Source organism: Rhipicephalus sanguineus, chromosome 8 (genome assembly GCF_013339695.2).
Source record: "Rhipicephalus sanguineus isolate Rsan-2018 chromosome 8, BIME_Rsan_1.4, whole genome shotgun sequence".
Lineage (NCBI taxonomy): Eukaryota > Metazoa > Arthropoda > Arachnida > Ixodida > Ixodidae > Rhipicephalus > Rhipicephalus sanguineus.
In genome coordinates this window covers 8,368,766-8,393,287 of record NC_051183.1, presented here as the reverse complement: position 1 = coordinate 8,393,287, position 24,522 = coordinate 8,368,766, and the positions used below count along the sequence as shown (strand labels likewise).

General features: G+C 47.5%; 1 long non-coding RNA gene and 1 other non-coding gene across 4 annotated transcripts in view; both read left to right on the top strand.

The window, feature by feature from the left end:
* Positions 1–24,522, top strand: part of LOC119401283 (uncharacterized) — an 80,197-nt gene that overhangs the window by 49,128 nt on the left and 6,547 nt on the right. For all 3 annotated transcript variants that reach the window (XR_007417307.1, XR_007417308.1, XR_005185416.2), the window contains exons 2-3: positions 11,571–11,704; positions 16,687–16,800. This is a non-coding gene — a long non-coding RNA (uncharacterized LOC119401283). The remainder of the gene's footprint in view (positions 1–11,570; positions 11,705–16,686; positions 16,801–24,522) is intronic.
* On the top strand, positions 11,206–11,279 carry Trnat-agu (transfer RNA threonine (anticodon AGU)). Its single transcript has one exon. It is a non-coding gene; the product is annotated as a tRNA-Thr (tRNA).

Below are 24,522 nucleotides of genomic sequence, written 5' to 3'. Positions count from 1 at the left end.
ACCAACCGACAGCCCTCATCTCATGACAAAAATGAAAAAGTTTTAGTTTCACGACTTCCACTTTGAGAAAAATTTTCCGGTTTAATCTCACTTCAGAATGAAATGCGGGTTCGTCTGACAGTACATGAAGTTACGAAGGTTCTACGCCAGCCCTAGAATAACTCAAAGAAATAAAGTTCCCTTTATTTCACATTGTTACGCAGTATCCCCGACTTGCGCCCATAGATTTCAATCTAGTCAAAACACAGTTCTACATCGCGCCATATCCCACTGGTCTGTCGATCTTCCCAAGGAGTCGCTGTCTTCTCAAGGATCACGGTTGGCTGGTTTATGAAGTTTAACATCTCAAATCGACTCTTGCTTTGAGAGACGGCGTAGTGGAGGGCTCCGAATAATTCCGACCACCTGGGTTTACTTAGCGTGCAGAATATTGCAAATGAGTTCTGCGGAATCCCTCAAGGTGACGGAAAAGTTACGAAAGATATTGACACGCGCATACAGTGGGTCTCTGCGCTTCAGTTTCGCTATCATTTGCGCGCGGCGGAGGACAAAGACGTTCGGCTCGACCGCGACTGCTCTGCTGAAAGCCGTGCGGTTATCTACATTCATGTTATTGCCATGTGACAATATTACAGACAACCACGCATTTGTAGCACGAAGCCACACGGAAATCCCTACGGATTTCTCAGGAAGGAAAGCTTCTTAGTTGAAGAAATATTCGTCCTGTTCCAGGAATCGAACCCTTTCCGGGGTGGATTGACACGGTCATCTATCATTTCGCTTTCATTGAATCTCCGCGACAGGGATCGAACCCGCGACTTTCGGGTTAGCAGCCGAGCACCCTTACCACCGGGCCAGCGCGGCGGCCTCAACGATTACGGTGAACAAAGTGCGAGTACTCGGTTGTCATGAAGTCAAAACGATCGTCCATTCTCGACGACACTGCAAAGTCTGTTGGTTTGCTGAATGGGGCAATTTGGCGAATGCAGCGATGGTTTTTGCAGCTCTCGACATCACGCTATCTCGCTCACGCTACAGGCAGTTAAGATATGTCAGTCTAGGCCGTGGCGTCTGCGTCAGTATTCCCTCTGCTTGACGTCAGACACGAAAGGCAGCGCGAAGAAGAAGTGAATGAGGACATTCGCAAGGAGGGCCCGTTGACAAGCTCGTTTGAAGCGCCCCTTCGAGGGCTTCTGATAAACTCGACTCGGGACAAGCAGTTTGATAAAGGCGTGCTCTTGTGTAACGGCACGCTACACGTTTTTATAAATAGAACACAACGTTTATTACCCGTCACTTGACGTATGAAAAAATCGCTGAAGAGTTGCCCAGCGGGAAAGGTGACCCACCTCGCTGATAACTCGCACTTCAGAGCTATAGCGCATCATCACGCAGCGATCGAGGTAGCTACGTACTTATTCCTTCTCTTAAGCATTTCTTGGTGAACCAATGACTTTCGGAACAACCATGCTACTCATTCTTAGTTTATACACGCAAATAACAGATGCATAAGAATATTTAATAATGCATGCCTTGGTAACACAGACCGATCTTAAAGGCGTCTTTCTGCCGGCTTTTTCAAGCCCCCATATACAGTTCAGACTGACGAAGACGTGGGCTTAATGCAGACCGGAAAGATTACATACGTGAAATGGTAAGCTAATGCTCCCTCTGTATTGGTGACAAATTAGGAAGCCACTGGCAAGGTGTACCTTAGACATATCTCATTTAGCTTATTTTATGCAGTCTAGGCTTCGCTCAAATTAAATTTGAGCTAATCGATGCTGTTTAGCTGTGGGAACGGCAGATCCTACCGAACCTTTGTGTTGTGCTGAGCCGTAAGAGCATGCCCACATGTTCAATAAACGCTCGTCATGCTTTGAACACACTACGTATACGGTACTTTGCTACGCACACCGGTCACGTGGCATAGGCATAGCAGCAAAGTATTTCGTTTGTCTCCATTTTTGAGAACTCACCTCAGCAGGCAAGACAGTTTATCCATACCCGAAATATAAGCGTACGCTGAAAATGACTGCAACCGACATGTGCGATTGCAAGCACCTTTTGCCAAAGGAAAAAAAGGTGTTATCAACAATAACAAATTTTATTACGCATATGACCGTGAATGCAGGACAACAGCTTTTCGTTACATGTCATTTAAACAATGCGTATCTGGCAGTATTCAAACACAAGCCATACAGCAGACGTTTACGTTATGTTTGATCAAGCACTGTGTGACACCGACATCTACGCAGTAAATTAAGGTATACATCTAAAAGAGAAAAACCGTAAGTTACAGTGCAAATTTGCACCCCGATAGCAGCATTTCATTTAGCTTACTTTCTGCCGAAAGACAATACAATAAATGCGATCTTGCGCGCGTGAATGCAAAGCAAATTGAACTAAAAAAAAAAGGATTGCTTACAGAGAGATGCACAATACTTTGTTGGTTGGGTAAACGAAGAAGACCGTACAACATGAAGACAAAAAAAATACAAGCTGCCGTTTTCAGGGTGGTTTACCCGGAGCAGTTTACGGTCGGTTAAGTGGGCAGAAACAGAGAAAGCAATTAGATGTTTCTATAACTGTGCGATAAATGTTTGTCAGTGACAATGCCAGCTCCGTGTTTTAGAACATTGGCTTTTCTTAAGGCGGAATCGCACCGGTGTGCAGCCCTGCTGCACCGCGTCATCCAACTATCGTTGCGTCTTGCAACCCCGGTGCGATTTGTCGAAGATGCCATTAGTTGGTGCCACGCTTTTGCGCCGTCGTCGGCGCCCGCAGCGCAGACCTTGGCAGTGCACCGATAACATCATGGCTAGTTTTGGTGCCGGTATCAGTGACTCGAATGGTGCGCTGCTGCACTACCGACTGCGCGAATTTATGCTGAGAAACTTTACGCGAGCATTGCATGTACCAGAGAGGAGCGTTCAGGACGTCACAAAGCATCCGTAACAACGAAACGCCACTGAAGACTCAGTACTACCTTCAGCCGTTCAAGCGATCAGGAGCGAAAACGCCAAACCCGCAGAACAGTTCTACCTTACGTGCCATTGAGGCAACAGCAAGATGAGAGGATTCGCCGGTTTGAGCCACCGAAGTACACTCACAGTTGTATCCTGTGAAGCATCTTTTCGTCACACAACAATAATAGTCAACTACTCCTTGTGCCTTTTCTTACCACGACGAACGTGAGTACAACGAACACGACGTAACGTGCCACGCCGATTGCGCTGCTGCACTACCGACTGCGCGAATTTATGCTGAGAAACTTTACGCGAGCATTGCATGTACCAGAGAGGAGCGTTCAGGACGTCACAAAGCATCCGTAACAACGAAACGCCACTGAAGACTCAGTACTACCTTCAGCCGTTCAAGCGATCAGGAGCGAAAACGCCAAACCCGCAGAACAGTTCTACCTTACGTGCCATTGAGGCAACAGCAAGATGAGAGGATTCGCCGGTTTGAGCCACCGAAGTACACTCACAGTTGTATCCTGTGAAGCATCTTTTCGTCACACAACAATAATAGTCAACTACTCCTTGTGCCTTTTCTTACCACGACGAACGTGAGTACAACGAACACGACGTAACGTGCCACGCCGATTGCTCTGATTATACTTCGTGCGAAAGTAGCGAGCGCCAATTCAGAAGGAAACGCAAGCAAGACAGACGACGTATGGACCCCCCCCCCCCCCCCCCAAAAGGCGCAAGTGCATTTTTTTTCGAGTATACTCATAGCCGCGGCTGCAGCATTTTCGATGGAGGCGGAAATGCTTGAGGTCCGTGTACTTAGATTTAGGTGCACGTTAAAAAACACCAGGTGGTCGAAATTTCCGGAGCCTTACACTATACAGCGTCCCTCAAAATCATATCGTGGTTTTGGAACGTTAAACACCAACAATTATTATAGAGTAGACTCATACACAGTGCTCCTACACGACGGGAAGCTTAAAAAAGAAAAGGGGGGCGAATGTGCGTGCATGCGCGACAGAGAGCTCGAAGCAAAGCAACGTAAATACGGTAAAGCTGACTTCCAAATAGGCTTTGCTCCACAGTTAACGCTCAAACAATTTCATTACACACGCGAAAGTGTCGTGCGCCATTTTCTATAGAGATCGCCTAAATAGCTGCGATATATACAGCGACGCATCGCGTGCATCCTGTACACCAAATCTTTGAGTTCCATTAGCACCTGAACAACACCTTGGATGTTCAAGTGCATCGATGCTTTGACAATCACGCAACACTACATACATGCATTCCGCAACGCATGCAGTAAACCGTGCGCCCGTTATTCTGTTTGCTGACGTCAGCAGATCGGCGCTAAGCGGGCCGGAACGAATGTGACCCGTCGACTGTGTCGTCACGCACCATGCGCTCTCGCACCTAAAACGCCAGCTATCTAAAAAGAGACGGTGGCTTGAAGCTGCACCCATATAAAGACTCTGTAAGATTGCAGTAAAGGATTCGTGCGTGTTTGTAACAAGTCATTTATTCAGATAATAATAATTGTCGAGGTTTTACGTCCCAAAACCACTATAGGATTATGAGACACCGCAGTGAAGGGCTTCGGAAATTTTGACCGTGTGGTGTTCTTTAACGTGCACCTAAATCAACGTACACGGGCCTCTATAGCATTACGACTCCATCAGAAGTGTGGCCGCCGCGGCCGGGATTCAATCCCGCGACCTTCGGGTCAGCAGTTGGGCACCGTGACCTCTAGACCACCGTGGCGGGCATTTGTTCAGATCGGGAAACATGAATTTTCAAGCAAACATTAGGAGCTTGTTATACTGCCTTCACTCACTGTTAATTAGTGTGAGAGAGGCTCTTTTAATGCAACAATGGTAATATCGTACCAAAAATGCAATATTGTCACGGGGTCGTGACGTCGACGAAGACAGCAGTCAGCACGTCCGAGATGAAACTGTTTATTTGGCCGAACTTGTGGCCAGGAAACTGAAAGTCAAACTGCAGCAATACACTGATAGCGGCGAGCAGAGCGTCGACCGTCGATCAACAGACAAGCGGTCAAGTGCGTCGGCTTTTATACAGGCGCTATCGAACTTTCCAGCGATATCGCTGGTGGCGGCGTTCTCTCTCGATAAAGCTGGAACATTCGCGTGCGGCGCGAAATCTTAACAAAACGATCTACTACAATCGAGAAGCTTCTCGAACACTGCTTCGCGGACAGCCTCGAGCGTTGATAACCGTCCTTGCTGGTCAAACCCAAAAAACATGAAAATAAAACAAGAAGTGGTCTTGGCAATATGGTTATGAGGCGCGCTGAAGTTGGGTGCTCCGGATAAATAGAGCTTTCGAAAAACCAAATAGCGGGACGCCCTGCCGTTGTGCGCCGTTCCGACAGTGGCGACGCCGCCAGTGATCCAAACATGCAACAGTTACTATAGCTTGACGTTGCAGGTTTTGCAAAGCTTACACGACGTACTTAACGATTTCCTTTAAACGTTAAACAAGTATGTGCATTCCGACAGTATAAAAGATCTACGCCGAACACAAAAGCGAAGATTTCTTTCCTTCGTTAAGGAAGGTGCAAAAGATTTCTCTTCTTCAACAAAGCGTTTGTAAGTAATCTCATTTCTTATAGAGCCAGAACAGCGCTAAAAACGGGAGAGACACGAAAAGAAGACAGAACGAAGCGCGAAAACTTCGCCTCAAGAGCGGACACAAGGTATCCTTTTTCTCTTCTGAGACAGCACAAAAGTGGAACGGTTTTTCAGATAGGGTGGTCGATATACGCGGCCCTGATGCATTCAAGAGGAACTGCACGTCCTGTTTTCGTGGGTTATCTCACTTTTCTTTTTTTTTTAACGCTCACATGGTTGCGAGAGGCTTTGTATAACAATATGTCTTGTTTTGTACTAAAGGTCTCGCTTTTGCTGGTGCTGTTTAAGCACGCGCATTGCGTGAAGTTTCGTGTCTAATAAATGTCATTTACAGCTCATTTCCCCGATCTTTTGTTGCGTAATCAATACTAACCGAACTTGACCAGTGCGTTCAATAGACTAGTTCTTTGCGTTCATAGTGTACGTGTACTGCAGACTCGAAAACAGATAGGTGGGCAAGTTGGTTTGAGTTCATAATGATGGAGCGCTGGAACGAATACAAAAGCAACGAGTAGAGGACAGGATGTACCTTAAGTTTTTACTGAAAAAAAAACGCCCCTTGCATCGTCACACAAATAATTATTACAGAAGTGTGAAGCGAACATCGACAGGAGGGACATAACCTAGAGGACACAAGACACAGCAAAAACATCGCATAATTAGAGGCGTTTTTATTTTTCAATAAAAAGTTCAGTTGTGAGTACAGCGCATGTTCTGTCTTCTTCTCGTTCCGTTTGTATTCGTTCTAGCGCTGCCTTCCCATCGTTACGTACTCCAAAACATTCGATCCGTCATCTTGTCTTGAACTTTATTTCTGTACAAGCCCCTTCGCATAATGTTCCAATAGGAATCTGGGATGTATCTGAATACGCCATTCATCTCCTGTACTGAGAATATATCTCAGTGAACCGGGAGCCCCGAGTCGAGATATATTAGCTTTCCCTTGCAGGCGACCACGGCGTTGCCGCTGACGGTTGTCCTCGGACGGTGCTTGTGATAGGCGCTATCATCGCATTGACGTCAGCGGGGCCTTGCACAGCGGGTGCTGGCACATCGCGCGTGCCTCTGACGCCCGCGCACTCGCGAGGCACTTGCCGCAACTCCTGTCCTCGACGAATATCGTGCGCGTATAAGTGCTGGCAAATGTGGCAATGAGCTGAACCGATGCGGTGACAGCTTCAAGGAGGCCCGTTCGGTTGAATATTTAAACCACGCTTCTTGGACAGTTCACCAAACAGCGCTGATGTAAAAGAAACGTTGGATAGCATTTGTTTCATTTACAAGAGTGAGTGAGTGAGTGAGTGAGTGAGTGAGTGAGTGAGTGAGTGAGTGAGTGAGTGAGTGAGTGAGTGAGTGAGTGAGTGAGTGAGTGAGTGAGTGAGTGAGTGTATGTGAGCGTGCGTGCGTGTGTGTGTGTGTGCAAATAACTTGGGGCCAAGGGTGGTGAGTGTTGTGTAAACCACTAGCCCTTTATCAGACAACGTTGGCCAAACTTTTTAGGATGTTACTTTAGATGTGGAATAAATTCTCGTATAAACGAACTTAATTGCAGAGAACAAAGAAAAACTATTTCTGTTTTCGGAAGTTTCTTTTAATACTTATTACAATTAAGTCATGAAAGCGTATAATTTGTTGTTTCATACGAATCGAAGAATCCTAATCAAGATACGCGGAAATAATGATGAGAAGTCATCAAACAAGGATAATGTCTGAAGCTAACGTTTCGACAATGAAATGATCTTTGTCAGAGCAGCAGCCCTGCAAAGCAGTTACTGTCCTGACGTAGACAGGTTGGTCCTAGCTGACGTCGGGCCCTCAAGAAGGAACGTGCGTTCGTCAGGACGGTTGTCCTGTCGTCCTTATCGTCTCCATCATCGTCCTTCTTCCCTTTAATTAACGACGGCAGTTTAATTTCTTAAAGCTCGCTTGGCTCGTAAAACGAGCGACGGCATTGGGTCAGCACGTTCTTCCGTGCCGAGCCGGAAACGCTCCGTTGTCGTACATAACTAAGCTTTACGTACTCCGCGATTAAATCTTCCTGTCGTGTCGGCTACAACAACCTTGGTAGCTTGACGTTGGCTCGGCATTTTTTATTTAAAGTTATGCGGCCTCGCACAATTTTACGCGCGCATTTAAATTTTCAAGTACAACTCCCTTGCTCAAGCGATCGGACATCTAAATCTATAGCCACTATAACGCCGGTTAGTTGAAAGGCACAGCTACCAGTTCTGCAATGATATTTCTTCCATTTCACTGCTTTAGCGATGTTTCTTACTGCCGTATTGTGTATACCAACGTGGCGTTTGCCAGATTCGTTGATATGAATTGCTTCACCCTTCAAGATTAGTTGATGTTGTAATAGGGTATTTTATTTGGCAGTTTTGCTTATTCTCCTTGGGTGTTGACGAATTTGCGGGAAACATTCGTAACAAAATAGGCAGTGCTTGATCAAGTTTCTTTTTTATACCAGCTCCTTATTAAGCTTTATTGTTATTCACTCGACGAGATGGCTCATTGGTTGAAGCTTTCTTCAAACATGCACCATGTCACCGTTTCGAATCGTGGCCACTGCCGCCACCTGCTGATGGGATGTTCAACCATACGTTATGTATGTCCGTGCGTGTGTGTTTATATGTACGTGTACATATACGCGTGCAAAGTTGAAACATTTAGGGGAGGTCGAACGCCGCCGCCCGTTCCCTCAACTCGAAGCCGCGGCTTCGATTCCCTGCAACGGTGGCTGTATTTCAATCGGTGCAGTGCACATGTGTACTTGGATTTTAGGTGAACGAACCCCAGATGCCCAAAGTTAATCCAGTGTCCCCTACCGCGACATGCATTGTAGTCATGCTGTCGCTTTGACACCTACAATACGTATGATTGATACCTGTGTTCACACGTTCAGCGAAAATTGACATACATACCGGACATGTGAATTCCTCTTATGGCAAATCAGAGCATTGTGAAAAAGGAAACAAAAAAAACCCTTTGCACCTTCGCCACACCTCCCGCAAAAGAAAAAAAAGGAAAGCGCATATTTTTGCATTGTAACTAACGGAGGCACGAAAATCAGCGCTCGCCATCTTCTTTCGTTTCTTCTTGTGTCCCAATTTTCGCTCCGTCGGTAACTGTGCAAACCTAACGAGTGCGTCCTTCTCTCTATCATTCGCGCCTTGAGCTCGCACGCCGCCCCCATCAGCGAGACGAGCTGCTGCGAGACGCGTGATAAGAAAAAGTTACGAAATACGTCTCGTCGCTGCAGTTTTCGTTCAAAGCGCGTAAAAGTTTATACTTCTTTACTTTCATTGTTTTAGGGCACAATGCAAGAGCACCCGCGCGCTTAACTTAGGTGCACTAGGTGCACGTCAAAGAAAATCTAGTGACCCAAATTAGTCCGTAGTCCCCCATTATGGTCCATTGCCAAATAGGTGATCATGGGTTCAATACGAAACGGTGTCGTCTGAATGCACCTGCATATGACGTGGTAGCTTAGCTGATAATGTATAATGTGTCTGCAGAGTGAGTCAAGTGTCCACTGTCGAATCAACACACTCTCGAGTGTCTTTTCGACATGACTGAGAAGTGCAGAGCAGGAGCAGACAGCCCGATTGTTGAAAGACCGGAAGGGAGGGTTTCTCCTATTGGCCGGGTCGAATTGCGTAGAGCCAATTTTTCCCCTGGAAGGGGGGGGGGGGTTTCAACCTCCCCTCCCCCCCCCCCCTGCCCCGAAACCTTTCAGTTTTGCGTGTGTGTATACACACGCACACATACAAATGCATTCGCGAACATACATTAAGTATGGTTGAACCCCCCCCCCCCCCCGTCCCCTCCTCGCGAAAAAAAAATGCCTGGCTACGTTACTGCAGTGAACACCTTAAAAAGTAAATTACAAGCAAAACAAAAGCTGCGTGCACATCACATTTTTCTTTCTTCTTTTTTTTTTTGTTGCTCTTCTTCGCTCTCCTTTCCGCTGACGGCTTTACACAGTTTCGCATTCGCCAACCGCTCGCGCCATGTCAGCGCGGCGGCGAATGCTCGCCGGCGTGTCCCACTTCACTGCTCGAGGACTAGGTTGAACCCCATAGTTCCCAACAGTCAATCTTACCTGGTAACATGAATTACGGTCTCAAACAGCACCCAGGAGCGAAACTTTAGGCTATAAATAGCATTCATATAAGCGCCAATTTTGAAAATAGGCATTTATAAGCATTTGTAAGCATTTAGGCACGAACGCCAAAAAAGGCATTTATAAGCACTATTAAAAACACTATAAATGTCCTTCTTAACCTCTAATTCGTGCTCATATATCAAAATGGCACGAGTGGAGCGCAAGGAACAAAATAGGCATTTGCCTAAAATCCGGTCTTAGTGATGAGTGGAGACCGGATTTCAGGCAAACCACACACAGCTGCAGACATGACATAGATGTTCAACAAGAGACAAACTCGCGCTGAAACCAAGCGTTTGCATTTCTCATAGATCTACGGGCACGTCGTCGTTGGCGTAGGCCTTCCGTCGCTTCGGGGTCTTCTCGCAGCTGCCGTTGCCTTTTCCGTTCCCTATAGTGTTGGGCTAACTGTTGCCTCATTCTTTTATAGCGGAACAGCGGCGAGTAGTGGGAATCACCCACTTTCTGTGGCACATACCCGTTTATGATGACAGTTTTCTGATAGGCTGCACAGATATTTCTGTGGCACATACCCCTTTGGTGGGCTAACTGTTGTCTTCTTCATTTTTATAGTGGACCAGTGGGGAGTAGTCGGATTTAGCCCATTTCTGTGGTACATACCCGTGTATTTTTCGTGATAAGGTAGGACACATTACGGTTAGCTTAAACAGCCTCGCTGTTCAAAATGTCCCACTCACAAAATGCTTTTTATGCGGTTGTGCAAATAATTTTTTTTGCGTTTGATCAAAAAAAAAAAATATTGTTTTTACTTAGTTACACATTTTTAAACTTAAAAGTTACTTTCTTTTGGTATCTCACGATTTTCAACAATTTTTATTTCTTGAAATTACGGCCTAAATAAGAAATATAGGCCCGTGTTCTCAAAAGAGGACTTACGTCAGAAATTTTTTTCATAAGTTCATAGAATATATTATCCAATCCTGTCACCGGATATGTTATTAGTGAAGGTATACAGCCGAATGCTTCCATAATAGTAGCGAACACGCACATAGACTAAACAGAAAAACACGGGACACAGTCTTTGTGCGTGTTCGCTAGTATTATGGAAGCATTCAGCCCGTACCAACTAGCCCCGGCTAAATGCATTAACGAGGCATACAATCATATTGATTACTCACGAACAAGAAAAGACAACCTCGCGAATCCGGCCCCTGCTTTCTACAAGCAGATTTTAACTTTTGTGTGCGTGTGTGTGTGAATGCAAATTTGGTGCGATCTTTAACGACACAAACAATTTATTCGTTCCCATGCATTTAAACAGCACCTCCTGAGCTAATGCTTCATCTAAAGCGTCCCAAGTTCGACCTTTTATAAACTTGAACTCGGAAACTGTTTAGCTGTAGACCTAGCGTGCGTTTGAAGCGGATATTATCTCCTGCGCAACGGCGCCGTGGCTTAGTTGGTTAAAGCGCCTGTCTAGTAAACAGGAGATCGTGGGTTCGAATCCCACCGGTGCCTTTTTGCACGTGCTCAACTTTTTGTGTCCATTTTCCTGAAAGCGTGCTCCCCTTGCGCGAGATATAGCTTCAACATTAAAATTTTTACAGCATTTTTTAAAACTGAATAATGCCTGCGTTTTGGGCGTTTTTGTAGATAATCAGCACGGCGTTACCTTTGTTTCACCTCCCAACTTTATGCTCACACCGATGCCACTTTTTTTCAAGTTCTATTTTAAACACACCCTAGGACTAAAAAAAAAATAGAAAGAAAGTTAATGTGCGTAAAATTATCTCTTCATTTGTCGCACAGGCTAAACTATCTTCAAACAGTGCCGCACGGAATATCGATCGTGAGAACGAAAAACCAGAGAGATCAGCATGCAATGCCGCTTTATAGAATTCTTCCAGGAACTAAAGAAAGCAACAAAACAAAAGGAGAACACAGTAAGTTCACATTTATTTCATCCAAAATTGCATGCGCTGTGACACCTTTCTGTGAATGCTCTCTTGCACCGAATTCGCCGTTGTCTCGGCGTCTTGACAATTGAATAATGTTTTAACTAGAAAAAAAGTACACAGGCGAGCGCAGTGGGGACAATATAGAAGTCAAATATGAATCCCGTCTCTCTGGGCTGCTTTGTAGCAGCTTTTTTTTTGTTTGTTTTTTTTCGCTTTAGTACAGTGCTTATGATATAGTTTAAACAAAAACCGAAAACCCGAGCTCTTCACTAATTACACCGCAGCGCTGTACTCGGTGTTATTTTCCGCGATTAATTTGGATTAGGGAGAGAGGGATCCGTCGTCTATTCTCCCTCAATCGTGCTGTTATGAGTAGTTAGGTTGGCGATACAAGCAAACGCTAACATGCCGTCTCCCTCGGAACAAAAGCATCGGCGACTCGCAGCGGAAGCAAGAGTCGCAACACGCACGGACAGCTTGCGCCTCGTATCGATAGGTGTTGCAAAGTACTTGGCGCAACGGGGACGCGACCACGCGGCAACGAATGAAGAACGCTGAGAATTACGGATCTTGGAGGCGATGGCCTGACGTGCTAGCAAAGGCGGTGAATTAAGTTTACAAGTGCGTCGACGTTTACTTTGCTACAAAAGGGGAGTACCTGCTTGTGGTACACGAAACACGAAGGTTCTTGCTCCCTGTGAAACACGGATTAAGTAGCGTGTGACGGATTTATGGCGCACCATGTAACATACACACACTGTTGGGAAATAAATATTTGCATCACTGTTGACAACGCTTCCGTTGTGTTATACTAATTATATATATATATTGAACCGCGAAAAATAGTCCGAATTAACCGAATACGTCAATACACTTTCATTTTCTTGATGAGTACATAAATCCTATACTTACTTTGCATAGGAGCAGTGTAAAAACCGCAATTTTCGCCACGTGACCGCGGCTCAAGATCTTCCTGTCAAAACTAACTCGAAAAAATTACCAGGAAAAGTCGTTACTCTACGAATCGCGCTGGTGGCAATGGCATAGCTCGGCACACTCACTCATGAGTGCACTCACTCACACTCACACTCATTTGAACGTTGTGAGTGTGAGTATGAGTGAGTACTCATGAGTGTGAGTGGACGTGAGTGTGAGTATGATGAGTACTCATGAGTGTGAGTGGACGTGAGTGTGAACGTGAGTGATCACTCATGAGTGTGAGTGGACGTGAGTGTGAACGTGAGTGAGCACTCATGAGTGTGAGTAGTCGTGAGTATGAACGTGAGTGAGCACTCATGAGTGTGAGTAGTCGTGAGTGTGAACGTGAGTGATCACTCATGAGTGTGAGTGGACGTGAGTGTGAACGTGAGTGAGCACTCATGAGTGTGAGTAGTCGTGAGTATGAACGTGAGTGAGTGCTCATGAGTGTGAATGGACGTGAGCACTCATGAGGGTGAGTAGGCGTGAGTGTGAACGTGAGTGAGTACTCATGAGTGCGAGTAGATGTGAGTATGAACGTGAGTGAGGGCTCATGAGTGTGAGTGGACGTGAGTGTGAACGTGAGTGAGCACTCATGAGTGTGAGTAGTCGTGAGTATGAACGTGAGTGAGTGCTCATGAGTGCGAGTAGATGTGAGTATGAACGTGAGTGAGGGCTCATGAGTGTGAGTGGACGTGAGTGTGAACGTGAGTGAGCACTCATGAAGGTGAGTAGGCGTGAGTGTGAACGTGAGTGAGTACTCATGAGTGCGAGTAGATGTGAGTATGAACGTGAGTGAGGGCTCATGAGTGTGAGTGGACGTGAGTGTGAACGTGAGTGAGCACTCATGAGTGTGAGTAGTCGTGAGTATGAACGTGAGTGAGTGCTCATGAGTGCGAGTAGATGTGAGTATGAACGTGAGTGAGGGCTCATGAGTGTGAGTGGACGTGAGTGTGAACGTGAGTGAGCACTCATGAGTGTGAGTAGTCGTGAGTGTGAACGTGAGTGAGTACTCATGAGTGCGAGTAGATGTGAGTATGAACGTGAGTGAGGGCTCATGAGTGTGAGTGGACGTGAGTGTGAACGTGAGTGAGCACTCATGAGTGTGAGTAGTCGTGAGTATGAACGTGAGTGAGTGCTCATGAGTGCGAGTAGATGTGAGTATGAACGTGAGTGAGGGCTCATGAGTGTGAGTGGACGTGAGTGTGAACGTGAGTGAGCACTCATGAAGGTGAGTAGGCGTGAGTGTGAACGTGAGTGAGTACTCATGAGTGTGAGTAGATGTGAGTATGAACGTGAGGGAGTGCTGATGAGTGTGAGTTGACGTGAGTGTGAACATGAGTGAGTACTCATGAGTGTGAGTAGATGTGAGTATGAACGTGAGCGAGTGCTCATGAGTGTGAGTGGACGTGAGTGAGTACTCATGAGTGTGAGTAGGAATGAGTATGAACGTGAGTGAGTGCTCATGAGTGTGAGTGGACGTGAGTGTGAGTAGGAATGAGTATGAACGTGAGTGAGTGCTCAGGAGTGCGAGTGGACGTGAGTGTGAACGTCAGTGAGCACTCATGAGGGTGAGTAGGCGTGAGTATGAACGTGTGTGAGTGCTCATGAGTGTGAGTAGTCGTGAGTTTGAACGTGAGTGAGCACTCATGAGGGTACTATTAGTGTGAGTAACTGAGTACACTCTAAGAAAGAGAAGAGTCAAAAGAGGGTCACGGCCGCGTGACTCTCTTCGGGTGTTATTTGATCCCTTTTGGAAGGTAGATGAGAGAAAGAGAGCATTTGGGCTGGAGTCACGGGACTCTCCTAAAGCGCGTTTCGATTGGCTTCCGCGATGAAGGCGCAGTCGTATGCACCATACGTATCGCGCGTTTGCCGTTCGGCGCCGTTCTGGCGCGGTGGCTCGCCTCCCTCGCCGACGGAGCCAGCCGGGCTGGCGCCGCGCCTCGGCCTTCTCTCTCAGTTTGCTCGGGCTCTTGGAATGCGTTGTGCGTTGCGTCGGTTGCACGGGTTGCGTCAGTTGCCTGTCGTGCAGTTTTGTGTTCGATCAAAAATGCGCATCTTCGGTGGCGTTGACGCCAGGCTTCGTGCTCGAAGTCACGCTAGGAGGGCGGAATATTCATGGAGCCGCGGACACGAACAACGTGCGCCCGTTAACGGTGAGTGTACTGCTTTCGTAGGTACTAATTATACAGCTTTAGCTGGGCGTCTGCAGCCGCTCTGCGGAAGTTACCTGCCAGCCATTTCCAACAGCAGCCTGCGTCCGCGCGGCTGTTGCGGATGCCGTTATGCGCGTTGCAGTACAAGCTCCCATAAAATGAGCGATGCAAACAGTTATCAAGGGTCATCTTTTGCTGATCGCACATTGTGTCTGCACTGCTGAAGGTGCAAGATGTCGTTTGGAGATGCGCTTTAGTTTACTTCATAATAACATTTCTATCAACCATGAGTGTACAGCATGCTTCCGCGCGTGGGAACGTAAAAAAAAGCCCGTCTACAGAACGCTTAGACGCACTATATATTATGGTTTTTCTTGGCTTAAACACGCTAGTTTGAGGTACAGACATAGTAGGATGCTTCCAGCACCTACGCGTTGGTCACTTAAGTTGGACACGCCTCGCCGGTAAGGTGAAAAAGCGATAGACTTTCGACGGCGCGCGTTGTTGCGGTCGCCGCCGTGCACTTTTTTCCTTGGTTTCTGTTTGCTGTTTTCGTGGTTCGCCAACATCTGCGATGACGCTGTAACAGAATCAAGTGAGTTTACGTGATTGTGGGAGTTATGTGCGCCAATTATAGCATATGACATGTTTGATCTCGACGTAGACGGCGTCCGCGCGCGCTGCGTGTCGTTCGGGTGCTCGTACTCGAATGTGTTTGCTAAGTATTTAAAGATGGGTTACGTTTGTAAAACATGCGGTCAGTAACCGCTCACGGCGTGCCCCTGACTGCCGGAGGATGTGCTTGGGTGTCGGAATACGCTGGCGCAAAGAAGTGCTTATTCTGAAACCAAATTTTGAAGCGATTTCTCAGAAAAGATTTGCTTTCATTCGTGCATAGCCAGTGCCGACGCGACGGCGACGTCTTCGACACGCTAGCCGATCAAAACGCGCTGCAAGAGTAACAACTGACTCTTGCAGAAAAGTTAAATATCATTTTCTGATTCTACCTTCCAAAAGGGGTCAAATGAATTACCGAAGAGAGTCGGTTGCCGTGACCCCCTTTTGACCTTTTTTTTTTCTTAAAGTGTAGCACTGTTTCGACTATTAATTTTCCTGAGACCGGTGACGTGTGCAACACCACCACGAGCAACCTTTTTGCTAATACTAGAGAAATTAAGAGTCCGCCGCGGTGGTGTAGCGGACGGTGCTCGGCTGCTGACCCGAAGGTCGCGTGTACGACCCGGGCCGCGGCGGTCGCATTTCGATGGAGGCGTGGTGGTAGATGCCCGTGTACTGTGCGATGTCAGTGCACGTTAAACACCAGCTGGTCAAAATTTCCGGAGCCCTCCACTGCGGCACGCCTCATAATCATATCGTGGTTTTGGCGCGTTAAACCCAGATATTATTACCAGAGAAAATAAGTGAGCGCTCAGCAACAGTAAATGATTTCGCCAACTAACATAGTGGTGTTCCAGTTTCTACAGTCTACTAATTCTACTTGATCACTGGAGTTGGTAATACTGACGCGTTGTCGTTTCTTTATTATTTTTTTGTAGTTTGGAGAATTCACTTAATGCTTGCCTTCATGATTTACCTTCAAATTGCTGTTTCGTAAATCAGTGTGGTTAAGGTATTGTTCATCATTCCACGTCCATATTTTCTTCTTGTTCTAAAGCATCGTGTGATTTGTCAGGAAAAATTCTAATTTTTTTTTTTGTCCTGACTATATCCATCTTGGCCTGTCTCTTACCGGTTTACTTGACTTTATTTCTCTTCAGATTGAGCGCAATTTTCGGCATCACTAATCACTACATTTTACTTTGGCTATAGGGAAAATATTTCACGTTGATACTCCGCAAAGTGCGAAAACTAAAAGGCGAAAATGACATCACAGGACAACCTGTATCTGTGCCAGTTCGTAGTCCGTAGAGGTCGAGCTAATCCGTAAGTTTACTTCTTTCATTATACTTTCTCACGCATCCCAGACTTCTCACATGTACTTAAAAGCGAAAATTGTAGAAAAAAAGACGCGATCATTCCGTGCGTTACGGCATCTGTCTTGACGTCGCGACAATATGATAAAGAAGTTTTGGCTACCTAAGCACCATGGCTTTGAAGGAACCGAGGGATCGTGAATATCCTAGAAACCCGGAAAAAGATTCACAGTGCCCCTGATGCATTCTCCTAAGACGGCTTGAATACCAAAGCCATCGGGTGCGACTATTTTACATTGCAATTTATATCGCACAAGCGCCGCTTTGCTTTTTCTTTTTCACACGAAGGCCGCAAAGGCAAAGGTAGCGCACAGTTCCGCGCTTTAGCGGTCACTAGGTTTTTTGAGCCAGCCTTTCGTGCTTCGCGTGAGACATAAAAGGCTTCCTTCATAAATTATGAGTTTGTGATGACCTTTTGATCCTTGCGCATAATGAGGTAGGTAGGTAATGAACTTTAAAATATTTAGAGTCCAACGAGGAATCACTGACCCGGGCTAGGCCTCCAGGAGCCGTCGTCCGGGGAACATCGTGCGACGTCCTCGGCGATAGCCCTGGGTCGCTGGACAGCCCAGATTTGGTCCACTAGATGTGGGCTGAGAAGGGCGGCTCGCCACCGCTCAGCCAGTCGTCATGGGGTACACACTCCCTCGTCCGGGTAGTGGCGGCGAATACCGCACTCGCACTGCCAAAGTATGTGCGCCATGTCGGCTGTCTCGTGCCCGCACCACGGACAGCCTTGGGACGGGTGGAGCGACGGACACAGCCTGTTCAGATGCCGGGGATATTCGAATGCGTCAATTTGCAGACGTCTCAGGTCAGACGCCTGAGACCTCTCTAGCTGCTTGTGGGGTGGCGTTTTCCTGTAGTGGCTGAAGATCTCGTGGTACGTGACCATGATGTCTTTGCAGTCCTGTAAGGCTTCGGGGTCTGTTATCATCGTCGCAGAAGAATGTCCTCCAACCTTGGGTGCCTCGCCATCGACGATGTCTCGCCCAGCGGTGGCCCTTTCGTCCGCGTCGCGGCGGGTTAGCGGTCTCGCGACGCGGTGGGCGCGCTTGTTGTGGTTCGACGGGAGGTCGGGTCTTTGTTCGTTGCCAAGCTCTCCCACATGCGTGGGGAACCACTTGAGAGATTTGGTGGTGATAGCGCAGGACTTAAAGTCCACGACTCTGGCGTTCAGCATGTGCGCCGCCTCGACGGAGACCCATCCCTTGGTAAAGTTTCGCACCACCGTCTTGGCGTCACTCACGACAAGTGTGTCCTCGTTGCCACTATGGAGTATTGCTAGGGCTATGGCCATTTCTTCTGCCGCCTCGGACGATGGCAGCCTCGCCGGTCCCGTGGCGGTGGTCGACAGGAGCGCATAATGAGATGATGTATTTCCCGTGATCTCGTGTGTGTGTGTGTGTGTGTGTGTGTGTGTGTGTGTGTGCGCGCGCGCGTGCGTGCGTGCGTGCGTGCGTGTGTGTGTGTGCTCGCGGTGCGCGTGTGTGTGTGTGTGTGTGTGTGTGTGTGTGTGTGTGTGTGTGTGGTGTGTGTGTGTGTGTGTGTTGTGTGTGTTTAATGATAGGGCTTGTACATGGACGAAGGAAAAGGACTAGGAGGGAGCGTCACATGGCATTACAGGTCACTTTTCCCGCTTGATGAGGCATATAAGACTTTCGCCTTATACGAATAACTTATATGAAGTACACCGATTCAATGTACTAGATACACATTTTTATGGCGTAATGCAGACGTCCATACTGCGTCGTCAACTCGCCATGTCTCAAAAGCGGCGTAATCCAAGGATTAACGCGGCCGCTGGTGTGGCGCACAGAAATCACAATGTGGGACAAGGCCGATCAGCGCTGTGGTTGTGTGCTTCTTCCTCGACGTCGTGATTGTGCGCTGGATTTTCACTGTGTTCGCCGACAAAACAAACCTAAGCATTCAATGCTATATTGGTCGAGCAGCGTGCAAGCACAATGCACTTCAGGGGCGAGAAGGGGGGGGGGGGGAGAAAATTGTCCCTGACATAGCGGCGGAGCATGCTTATGCATGGCTTGACATTTTGTACAAGCTATTCCTACCCGCCCCCCGCTCTTACCTTCGTCATTGTGTCCTGGCCCTTGCGGGAATAAATTTTCGTGGCTGCGGCTCGTTAGCTGACGTGAGTTTTAAACCCCTGGCATAAGTAGTGAAAGTGGAGTAAGCAAATAAGCGCCCCGTACATTTGCTGTTTGGTCAGTCGACGAAAATGAAAAGTTATACGCTAAAAGGTCGTTATTCACTGTTCGTTAATTCGGAAAATCGGATAATTCGGACGTGTTCGCTGGTCGCCGCAAGCTTATGCATTGTTTAATGGTATGAAACTCTTGTTAATTCGGTCATATTTGCCCGCAACCCGGTTAATTCGGACGATCCTCGGAGCGCACCAAGCAATCCGAGGTTCGACTCGGAGTTCGACTCACAGGAGGAAAAACGGCATTCGCGAACAACTCAAACGGCTGCGGTCCTTCATAAAGGCGTGGTCGCCGTCCACGATCTAGCCATAATCACGTTGTTGGCGACAAAGACTTCGACGGCTGCGGCCCACTTGCTTTGTCTTCGATTTTGCTCGGCGCACGCGAACTGCGTGGGTGATATATCTATGATCGCGTCCATAGGCGTGCGCAGGGGGGGGCAAAGGGGGCACGCAGAACTGCGATGCCGATACATTGACATAATGATGCGACGAATACTCTTATGATCGCGTCCATAGCGCCAGCGGCGACTGCGGGTCAAAACTGCGACAAGCAGTAGTTTCGTTTTCGCCGCGTCGCTTCAGAACTGTGTAGTAGCCATTCATTATTGTGCATTAGCGAGCCAGGTTTATTCAGCAGCGGATGCTCTGCCGAGCAGTTTCGTTTCGACTGTGGGCGCAGACCGCGCACGCGCCTTCGGAACTGCGTGGTCGCTATGATCGTGTCTTAATTTAGCAACCGCACTTTCGTTCACAGCGGATGCGGCACTCAGTAGCCTCGTTTTGACTTCGGGCAATGCACGCGCAATGTCACGCAACTCGAACATAGTGGAAGCTGTTGAAGGTGAAGAGATTCAGCCGCAGTGCGCATGCTGGTATAAAATAAGGTTGCGACATTACGATGAACGAACGATAATTTGTCGATCATTTCTCCGGCGCAGAAGTTATCTTCACGTGCGCGTGGTGGCGGTGACGGTACGTAATAAGGGAGGGGGGCAGATCACGTTTAGCGTTAAGACACGGCTGTCTTGAGCCGCGGTCACATTGTGAACGGAGTTGCGAATGAAGAATTTGCGGCATTTGCATTGCTTTTATGCCAGATATGTACCATGAATTTAAGTGGTCATCAAGAAAATGCGAATGCATTGATGTAATAGACACTTGTTTATTGTTTCCTTGATACTTTCGATAATTGGGCATTTGGTTAATTCGAACAAATTTTCCGCGGTCCCGACATCCCATATGACATCCCCTGAGCAATGTATGGGTAGAGGGGCCTTCGTCAGGGAGTTGCATCTGCTTTTAGCCCCTTCATCCCAGACAATGTCTGTCTGAATAAAGTTCAAATAAAAAAAGCAATGAATGCGATAGCAATAAATTGGAATGTAACGCGAAGAACGGAAAGCAGCTCCAAATTGCCAGCGCGTCGCTCGAGCCAAAAGGACGCACGAAAAGAACGCACACAGTACGAGCGCGAACTATCATACGTCACAGCTCGACACTGGAAGCGCACTGCTCAAACATAAAGCAGGACGCACGAAACGAACGAACAGGTACACACAGGCCGAGCGCGAACTTACTGTCCTAGTCGTTACTCATTTCAGTTTGAACAGCGCGCCCCTTTCGCAAACGCGGCCGCTGCAGCGTCGAAGCGACCTTCGTACGCTCTGTCACTTCAGCGCAGACATCGCGGGGAAAGCACAAGACATACAACCCCCCGCTCTCCCGCCAGCCGGCCCCTTCTTTCCTCGAGATAAGCGCACGAAGGCGACCACGTTCGCAGGAACGGGGCCACGATCTTTAAAGCGCGCCACGCGCGGACATCGCGCCATCTACGCGGTAAGTCAGGAAGCATACTGATGTAAGTGGTGTATATAAATAGCTCGCCGTTAGCCTGGCTGAAAGACGGGGCTCTTCGTGGCCTAACCGTCTAACGCCGCACGCTGAAAAGCGGGAGGTCGCCCGTTCAATTCCGCGCGTCGGAAAGTTTTTCTGAATTATTTTTCTTTGTGGCTTTGATATATATTTATAGACATATACATATACGGTGCATGACGGCGGCGACGGCGACGGCAAAAATCAGCCGAGACTGTCCATATAATTGCTATCGCAATAAAAAAAATAATACATATACATAGCACATTTCCCTTGAACCAGTGTTAACATCCGCGGTTTGTTTCTGAGACTATCCATTACAAACTTACAAATCTGCACGTTCGGATATAACGAGAATATATGAGAGATGATCATCTTAGATGCGAATGCATACAAAACTTTTGTCCAGTGTGACAGAGAGATGTGAATGAGACCCGGCGAGGTTGAGTAGGTGTGAGTAAAGTCCCTAGATTTTTTCCTGTTCTAGGGACTTTAGGTGGGAGTGGTAATGATCGAAGATGGGAGCTAATAGACGTGTAAACGCGAGTATCTGTGAACGGGAGTGTACTTCAGTATGGACATCAGGGGCCGCATGTGAGTGTGAGTAGAGCGGAAAGCATGGCATGTTCATTCATGAGTAGACTCATTTCAAAGGTGTGAGTGTGAGTATGAGGAGTGACGAGGGATATGAGAAGGCATGAGTATGAAGGCAACATACGAGTGTAATAGGTGTGAGTATGAATGTGAGTGAGTACCCATGGGAGTGAGTAGACATGAGTGAACGTGAGTACAAATGGCTGTGAGTAGGTGTGAGTATGAACGTGAGCACCGGTGTGAATAGGTGTGAGTCAGTACTTACCAGTGTGAATGGGTCGGTGAGTACCGATGGGTATGAGCAGGTATGAGTATAAACGTGAGCGAGTGCCCATAAGTGTGAGTACCCTTGAGTGTGAACGTGAGTACTTATGAGCGTAAGTGGGTGTGAGTATGAACGTGAGTGAGTGCCTATGAGTGTGAGATGGCGTGAGTGTGAATGTGAGTGAGTACGAGTAGATGTGAGTAAGAGCGTGAGCAAGTGCTATGAGTGTGTGTAAGGTGAGTGTGAACGTGAGTGAGTAGGTATGATAGTCAGTGCACGTGAGTATGAACGTGCGGGAGTACAATGAGTGTGAGAGGCGTTACTGAAAGTGAGTGAACACTTATGAGTGTGAGCGGGCGTGAGTATGAACACGAGTGACTACCAATGGTCGTGACGTGTGAGCATGAACGTGAGTCGAGTGCCTATGAGTGTGAGGAGCGTGAGTATGAACTTCAGTGGTGTGAGTGGGCGCGAGTATGGGCGTGAGGTATGCCCATCAGTTGGTGTTGGTGGGCGTGAGTAGTCAACAGTGAGTGAGCGCCTATGAGTAGGAGTAGGTGTGAGTATGAACGTGATTGAGTACGTATGACTGTGAGTAGGCGTGAGTATGAACGTGAGTAAGTGCCTGTAAGTGTGAATATGAACTTGAGTGAGTGTCCTATGAGCTGTAAGTAAGCGTAAGTATGGAACGTGAGTGAGTGCCTATGAGTGTGAGTAGGCGTGAGTATGAACGTGAGTGAGTGCCTGTAAGTGTGATTATGAATGTGAGTGAGTGCCTATGAGTGTGAGTAGGCGTGAGTATGAACGTGAGCTGAGCGCCTATGAGTGTGAGCAGGCTTGAGTATGAACGTGAATGAGTGTCTATGAGTGTGAGTAGGCGTGAGTATGAACGTGAGGAGTGTCTATGAGTGTGAGTAGGTTTGAGTAATGAACGTGAGTTAATGCCTATGAGTGGTTTGTAGGTGTGAGTATGAACGTGAGTGAATGCTTATGAGTGTGAGTAGGTGTGAGTATGAACGTGAGTGAATGCCTATGAGTGTGAGTAGGCGTGAGTATGAAGGTGAGTGAGTGCCTATGAGTGTGAGTAGGTGTGAGTATGAACGTGAGTGAATGCTTATGAGTGTGAGTAGGTGTGAGTATGAACGTGAGTGAATGCCAATGAGTGTGAGTAGGCGTATGAAGGTGAGTGAGTGCCTATGAGTGTGAGTAGGCGTGAGTATGAACGTGAGTGAGTGCCTATGAGTGTGAGTGGGCGTGAGTATGAACGTGAGTGAGAGCCTATGAGTGTGAGTAGGCGTGAGTATGAACGTGAGTGAGAGCCTATGGTGTGAGTAGGCGTGAGTATGAACGTGAGTGAATGCTTATGAGTGTGAATGGGCGTGAGTATGAACCTGAGTGAGTGCCTATGAGTGTGAGTGGGCGTGAGTATGAACGTGAGTGAGTGCCTATGAGTGTGAGTAGCCGTCAGTATGAACGTGAGTGAGTGCCTATGAGTGTGAGCAGGCGTGAATATGAACGTGAGTGAGTGCGAAGGCTGAAAAAATTGGGGTGAGTGAGTGTGAGTGAGTATTCTCTTACAGTGCCGACCTATGGAAGAAGTGCAGCGACTGGGGGATATTTATTTATGTGCTGACGAATTAGTGACACGAACAAACAATACCAATAAAACAAAAAAAAAACCCAGTGTCCTTATGCATCCGCCTCACTCGACTCGAAGGCGAAAGCTATCTGCTTTTTTTTCTTCTAAGTCGATGTATTGCACCTCCCGCGACCCCTTCGAAAGCTTTCTGCAACTGACGTGGTTTCGTAGTGCCTCCGAGATCGGAGGCATTGTATGCTTTCGGCACCTCACCTTGTTTTGCACTGCCTCCGGGATTGGCCTACTTTTGGTCAAGCAAGTATGTCATGTGGATGGCGGGACCATATGACTTCACGTTATCTAACGTTACAGTGACGTCATGTTGACGTCATGCGGTGATAATATCACGTGATGATAATTTCTTCCATCACTCGTGTTGACGCCGCAGATGGAGGACGCCGACGCGGACAATTTTTGCGTTTGGTGTACAATTTCTACGATGCGCTCGTCCGTATGAACAGCGAAGAAAATTGTGTAAGATAAAAATGATGCTGGATGGACCTGCATGAAGAGGTACGTGTTGTCATAAAAGAAGACTTTTCATATCTAAGAAGACGAACTATACGAACTACAAAGAGAATGTTCTGTGCTCGTTTTAGAAATGGTGAAGTAATATTTCTTATTAGAAGTGTTCTTTAAAATGCGCAGAGTATAAAAAAATAAAGGTAAACAAAGCAAAGCAAGGCTGTCTCCTGCGTAACACAAGGCCAGCGTAGTAATTATGCCTCCATTGTTCTGTGTCATTGCGATAATCAATATATGGACACTCCCCACAGTTATTTGCCTTGGCCGTCATGTTCCGTTATAACCTACAATCGTAACACCCACCCGGCATCGCATCTTGAACCCGCGAGTAAAAGCTCGCGATCGCTGTCGACGAACGCTGCTGAAGCAGAGATGAAAACGAGCGGCATCTCCGTCGCACGGAGGGGGATGGGATATCACCCGCGTGCGAGGTGTGTCGTCGAGTTGCCCTCAAACAGAGAAGAAACGCGATGTTCGTCTCTCGTCGGGCGAAGGAGCACGAAAAGACGCCGGGGGAGGGAAGGGGGCAGAGTCTCCGAGCAGAAACTGC